A 7,006-nucleotide genomic window follows, 5' to 3' on the forward strand; every position below is an offset into this window, starting at 1 on the left:
GAGTTAGTTTTTCATCTATCTGCCGAGATAAACATTCAGAGACATGACCTAGGGTGCAAGTTGGGCCAGTGTTTAAAAGGAATGTTGGGATGGCCGACCATCCCGGACACATCTGGAAAGCTTGAGATACCTGATGGTTCCCCTCGGAGGATCCCAAATTGAAACCTTTTTCAGAGACATGGTTTGGAACATAGTTAGCAAAATTGGGAATGGCAAAATAACGGAGACAGAAGGTACGAGTTTTAAACAGAGTAATACTCCGAACAGTACAGTAAAAAAAGTCAAAAAACACAGAACGACAAAAAAATAGAAACAGAGGATACGGGTTTTAAATGTGTAGATTTAAAAAAATAAAGACAATATACTTGTATAAATTGAGGAATTATTACGTAAATATCTGTTTCGAATATTCCAAAATAGCTATAACAACCAACATTAATACATATAGCATCCAAACCAGTTATAAGTTCCAAGACATAGCATCTAGAAGACAATTCCAAATTCATATACTAAAAAAAATGTTCGAAGTCCTGTTGAACAATGTGGCTTGGTTATGGTGTTGTTCAATATGTCAAGACAACTAACACAATCTTGGAGTGATGCATGTTTAGTTGGAGTTGGGAGTCATTGTTTTACAAAACCTTTTTAGTAGATGGATCAGTTTGTAGGTCAAAAAAATCTCCGAAGTTTTGTAGAACAATGTGGCTTGGTTATGGTGGTGTTCAATATTGTCAAGACAACCAACACAATCTTGGAGTGATGCATGTTTAGTTGGAGTTGGGAGTCATTGTTTTACAAAATCTTTTTAGTAGATGCATCAGTTTGTAGCTCAATTTCGAGGTTTGTGCATTGAACATGAGTTACGTGATGATAGCATGAGAAGTGTAGCCCTTTGAGTCAACTTTATGTTTTACGTTAGCGAAAGAATCAAATTGATTGGAGTTCGGTAGAGAGAGAGAGAGAGAGATGGTCAATTAAGTTAGTCATTTTTTTTTTCTAATTTATTGATACGCTACTGATCCGATCGACCCATATTGGTTCAGATTGGATGGTTTTACCCCTTAATTTCAAGAAAAATCAATTTTATTCACATTGTTATGCTTGGTCAGTACCCTTGAATTGGTTTCATATCGATCAAGTATCAATATCAATCTCTACCGATACTAATACAAAGATCCGATACGGATTCCTTGAGCCATGGTCTTTACCATAATCTGCATGGTTTTAGTGCCCGATTTCGGATCGGGTATCGGTCATTTTCAAAACCAACATGATATTGATATAGTATTGTCATGGATCAGCTGTATTGGACAAGTTTATCCTTGGGTTTCCTTAAAAATAGGTTTTCTTAATTATTTTACCCATTATCCGGACCTTTCCATCAATACGGTGTCTGCTAGGTATCGGTATTGGTCACCTTTAAAACCATGCAGTATTGAGAATGTGTTTTAGATCTAGAATTTATTCGGAGAATGCATACTATATATGCATACTATATACAACCTAAATGTAGTTTAAAAAATGGTTGGATGTTTCAAAAAATGTAAACTACTATTACTGTATTACAAATGTTTCTTTCACCTTCCTTTTTTTCTCTGTTTTTCTGGGTTTTTTCGTTTGGTAAAAGAAAACAGAAAAAAGTTTCACCAGAAAATTTCTGAATCTTGCATCATAAAAACTAAGTTCTAGACTTAAGAAGCCCATTGGGCCAGAATTTTGACATTTAGCCCACCAAGCCCAAGGTTTCAGTGGGTTGTGTGTCCAGAATTCTGTTAGCAAAAACGCACTTAAAATTCCATTTTAAATGCATTGCCGCTTTTTACCGTTTTAAACACTTTTAGCTGTATATATTTCCCAAACATACGGGAAAAAAGGGCAAATGATAAACATTCCCGTTTTAAACATGTTCAAAACACGTTTTGGTTTTTTAGTGTGTTTTTCAGACTTTGGACTTGTTAAACAATGGTTTACTTAACTGATCATATTTCTCTCTCCTGAACTCTGATCGACTTGATTCTTTCATTGACGTAAAGATGACTCGAAGGGCTACATTTCTCATGATATCATCTTCAACTCAAGGTCAATGCACAGACCCAGAAATTGAGCTACAAATTGATGCATTTATTGAAAATGGTTTCTAAAGTTAATTTTTGGATGCTACAGTTGTATTGAACATTGGAAGCATCTATTTCAAATAAAAACTGAGGACTTTATAGTGTTGCATTTTGTGTTCTGTTTTATTTTTTATATATACGCTTGAAATCCCATACCGTCCGTTTTTTCGTTTTTTACCACTTTTTTTTTTTCTGTTTTATTTGACCATTCGTTAGCAATTTTTTATAGTTTAAAAACCGTACTGCAGGACTCTCTTTTTTAACCTTTCCTGTTTTGCTAACTGTGGGCTAGACTATGTTTTAAGGTGGAAATAATATTTGGATTCTGTCTTCATCATGGTTTAATATATCGGTATTGGGATGTCGATACCAATCCACGTCGGTGGTACAGCCAATAAGATGGTGACACATGGTATAAATATTTAAAAATGAGTATCATATAAGTATTAATGTCGGCTGATATTGATACGGATCAATTGATACGGCCAATCCGACACCGGTAGCTCAAACCATGTACCTTCATGGGCTACGCAAGACCGAACCCATTCACTGGGGAATTCCTTACTTGGCTGAAATGGTACAAGCCTGCCCTAATTTATCCCATCAATGCCCAATACTAGAAGGTTACAACCTTAAGATTCTTGTCCAAAGATGGTAAACCTTGGACCCCAATTTGGGTGAGAGAAGCCCAATCTCAATTTCTCAACTATAGTTTTATTTGTAAAAAAAAATTGGTGAAAAATGGAAAATAATAATCTTGGATAAAATATTTTATTTTTTATATAACTGCAATGAACTTTTTCTTTTATAAATTTTGGCTATGATTCAGGTGGAAGGAACTAAAAAAGGTTAAGTAAACCTAAAATGACCAAGAGAAGTGGGGAGAAAAGTGAGAGGGTTTAATTAAATTAAAATAAATATGGATAAATTAATTAGTGATCTGAAAAAGGTGTCAATCCATATAGATAAATTAAAATAAATAAAACATATATAAATCACTCACTTTTTTGTGAGGGAGCATAAGAAAGAATCCGCACATAGACAATATGCAAATCTTTTCTTTAAAAATCTAAGTCTACTGCTCAATGACCTTGGGAGATTTTCTCTTTTACTTTTGGGAAAATTTCACGGACACCCCCTAAAAGTATTCAATATCTCAGAAACTTACCATTCTTGGTCAAAATGTCACAGACACCCCCTATTTTTATGAATTTATTTCAATTTAGTCCACTCCGTTAGTCTCTACAGTTAAGTGTCTGTTAACTCTTTTTAAATGGTGAAATTACCTTACCTGTGAAACCCATTTCCCCCACTTCTCCATTTTCCACTTAAATGGCAAAATTACCCTTACCTGTGAAACCCATTTTCTTCCCTCCTTCTCCTTCTGTTGTTTCTTCCGTCGCCGCCACCACCACCACCACCACCACAACCCCCTCCAGCCCTCCTTCTCTTGCTCCCCTGCAACCTCGTCTTTGTGCGACGACTGAAACTGTTCTGCACCTCAACAATATCGAGGATTGCATCTACAACTCTCTCTCTCTCTCTTACTCCCCTTCTCTCCGGCCAGAAGTCTCCGGACCCACCTCATCTGTTTTCCCGTAACCCACCGCTGCTGCAGTTTTTTCCCCCACCCCACTGTCGTGGCTAATCAGTCGTTGCAATTTTTTCCCCGTTGCTGCTATGGTAATTCTCACACAATCCTCCCAACTCCACCCCCTGAAACCCTCGGCGAAGAACGAAGGAGGGCGAATAAAAAAAAATTGAAAACTCAGATCTACAGTTTCAGATCTGGACATTCTTTTACCTTTGATAGTCTCTGTCGTCAAGGTTTTTATTTCTTATTAGGGTTTGTCTTTTCTATGGTGTAGTGGAGCTTTATCCAGGGTTTCTAATGGCGTCGATTACTGATTACCGGCTCTCTGGTGTTATCATCATGTGGGTGTTGTGTATGAGACGACGCTAGATTTGTCAGATCTCCGTCTCTGCAAAACTTTAAAAGCATTGGTCTTCGAAGACCTCATGAAGCAGATCCGGAGAAATTCCATTTCTCTTATATCTTTCATTTTAACCTATCAAAAATGAACCAAAACCAGTACTGATGGTCGCCGGAGCCGGAGCCGGAGCCATAGAGGGAAGAAGATGAAATGATAGTTTTGTCCTTTTATTTAAATAACTAAGGGGTAAAATGGATATTTAGGGAAGAAGATGAAATAACAGTGTTGTCCTTTTATTTAAATAACTAAGGGGTAAAATGGATATTTCACCTTTGGGTACTAATTGTGCTTAACGTTTGGGGTGTCTGCGACATTTTGATCAAGTATGATAAATTTATGAGATATTGGATACTTTTAGGGGGTGTACGTGAAATTTTCCCTTTACTTTTTTATATAAGTTTTGTAGTTAAGTCATATATATATATATATATTGTAGAATAATTAAGTCATTTGAGAACTTCTGAATTACAAAACAATCTAAAGATCGACGCAACACTACACAAATTAGCAGTCTTGGTATTCATCAAATAATTTGGATGTTGTTTTGATTCTCTTTTTAAGGAGAAAAGTTCTCCATGGGAGAGTATATCATCCACGCTCAGATACAAAAGGAACGAAATGACCACCTCATCCTCCTTAAAAGGTGATAATCATACCCCATAATATCAACATGCGTGCTCTCATTAACACCGTACACACACAGGAGCCACACTTACCCATAGAGAATGCCAACCTTTTCTATTATAAGCTTTCTTTTATTATCCAAAAAAATCTTTTCTTGAAAACAAACGCAGTGGCCCATTTGGATTATTGTTAAGTTTTTTATATTTTTCTTTTTGGTCCCTTCTGTAGCATTGGAAATGTAAAAAAGAAAGTAAATAGATCAGATGGCCTTAAATTAATCAAGTTTGAGTTTGAAACAATATCATCAACACACAAGCGGGATGAGCAAAGTGGGCCCACATTTCTGACCACATTCGTATCCCCACATGGAAAAGTATAAGCAGTGATCACCAAGTTGAAGCCACACCCAACGTGGATTTATCATTACAGAAGTATCTCTTTTTGCTTTGTTTAATCTTTTACTTTAATTAAATTATGAATCAACGGCTGAGATCCTGCATTAGTCATAGAAAACGGCGGCTTTGTTAACTAATACCGAGGTTGGTGGTGGAAAAGCTTTTGTGTCCTTTTGTCTTTTGATCCCAAATCTTATTTTCTAATGGTTTTCTATTTCCTTAATCTTCCGTCCCACATTCTCTGCCAACTCTAGGCTTTGCTCTCGGACTTTTGGGGTTACTTCTCCACAACCTTTAATAATCAATTTTTCACCAAACAAAAAAAAAAAAAAAAATCAAATCAAATCAAGCTTTGTTTCTTGCCTTGTACCAAAAGTGGCTCCACTTTTCTCTAAAATTACAGGCTAATCCAATTTGTATGGAGCCACTTCAATCCTAATTCCAATGCCAAAATATAATTTTTATGAAACAAAAAAAAAATTAATTAGATTAAGAAAATAACAAGTGTTCAAGTTTCACCTTACCAAAACAAAAGGTTTATCTATTGTAACCTTAGTTGTCCATTAATGTGCTATAAAAATCCTTCATTGAGTACAACTTTAAAGATATTCTACCAAAAAAGTAAAAGATCAAAATGCTTCATTAATTAAAAAATATCAAATAAAATATATAACTACTATTACAACAGTTCCATTGCATCATGCATAGGCACCTTCAATTTAGAGTCACATAAAACATCCTAATATGTATGTAAGTGCTATTTCATACCACTAATACATATAAAAATTAGGGTTTCTTTACAAATGCTCCCCTGAAAATATTCATTTGTCCAAATGTCTCCTACAACTTTTGTAATTGCAAACTCTCCTTACTTTCAAAACAGTGAAGTACTTTGGTCCAGTCGGTTAATTTGAGACGTTAGACATTAGGTTCAGAGAATCTAATGACCAAAATGCCCTTCTGATAAAAACCTACCAAAATTAAAGAATAAAATGACCAAATATGTTCCCCAAATGGTTTAGGGTTTGAAATTGAAAATCAAACCCTAAACCATTTGGGGAAGATGAACCCTAAAATCAAACCTCCAAACTTGAAGTGGAAGTTGTTTTTGGAGTTCACGAATTATTTTTATATCATTTGGAGCTAGCAAGCAAGCAAAAATGGCGGAGTGATTTCCAGGAATCTTTCCTTTTGTTAGTCGTAAATAATGATATTTTTTCTCTCAGGGAAAGTTTTTACCTGTTTGATCCTACGATTTCTTCTTCAAATGGAATCGTGGGAGTTACTAGTGTGGCTCAATCTCCAGGTCAAGTCGTTGAGAATATCTTTCAATTCGAAGTGAACAAGCCGGATTTCTATGGATAGGAGATGTCTAGTTTGATGAAAGCTCAAATCGCTAATCATCCTCTCTATCCTACCTTAGTTACTGCTTATATAGAACGTCAGAAGGTAAGTCCTTCGCTTTGCTTATTCTCCTTTTTTTTTTAACGGAATCCAAAAGTATGTCATTTGGATAAGGCATGGTGAGTAAATAAGTTCACAAAGTCTGAAATAGAAGGTTTGTAAAGAATAGATACAGGATGCTTCAAAAGGACCTTTGAAATTGTAAGAAGATTTGGGATAAGGTTCCATGGCCGAACTGCAGTGAATGGCTTTGGAAGGAGACTGAGGATTTCTTTATCGCAACACCAGAGCTCTTTCACTTGATAACCCAAACTAAGAGCATGTTGAAGACCTCTTGCAATGTTATAGATCTCTGCAGCTAAAGATCTATAAGCTGCCAAAACAAAATGTGTCCAACAAAATGCCATAAAACCAACCTGATCTGTTCAATAAGGAGTTAGAAAACTTTGTACAAATCAAAATAGGAAAGGGTAAT

The sequence above is a fragment of the Telopea speciosissima genome, chromosome 11 (assembly GCF_018873765.1).
Source record: "Telopea speciosissima isolate NSW1024214 ecotype Mountain lineage chromosome 11, Tspe_v1, whole genome shotgun sequence".
In the NCBI taxonomy this organism is placed as follows: domain Eukaryota; kingdom Viridiplantae; phylum Streptophyta; class Magnoliopsida; order Proteales; family Proteaceae; genus Telopea; species Telopea speciosissima.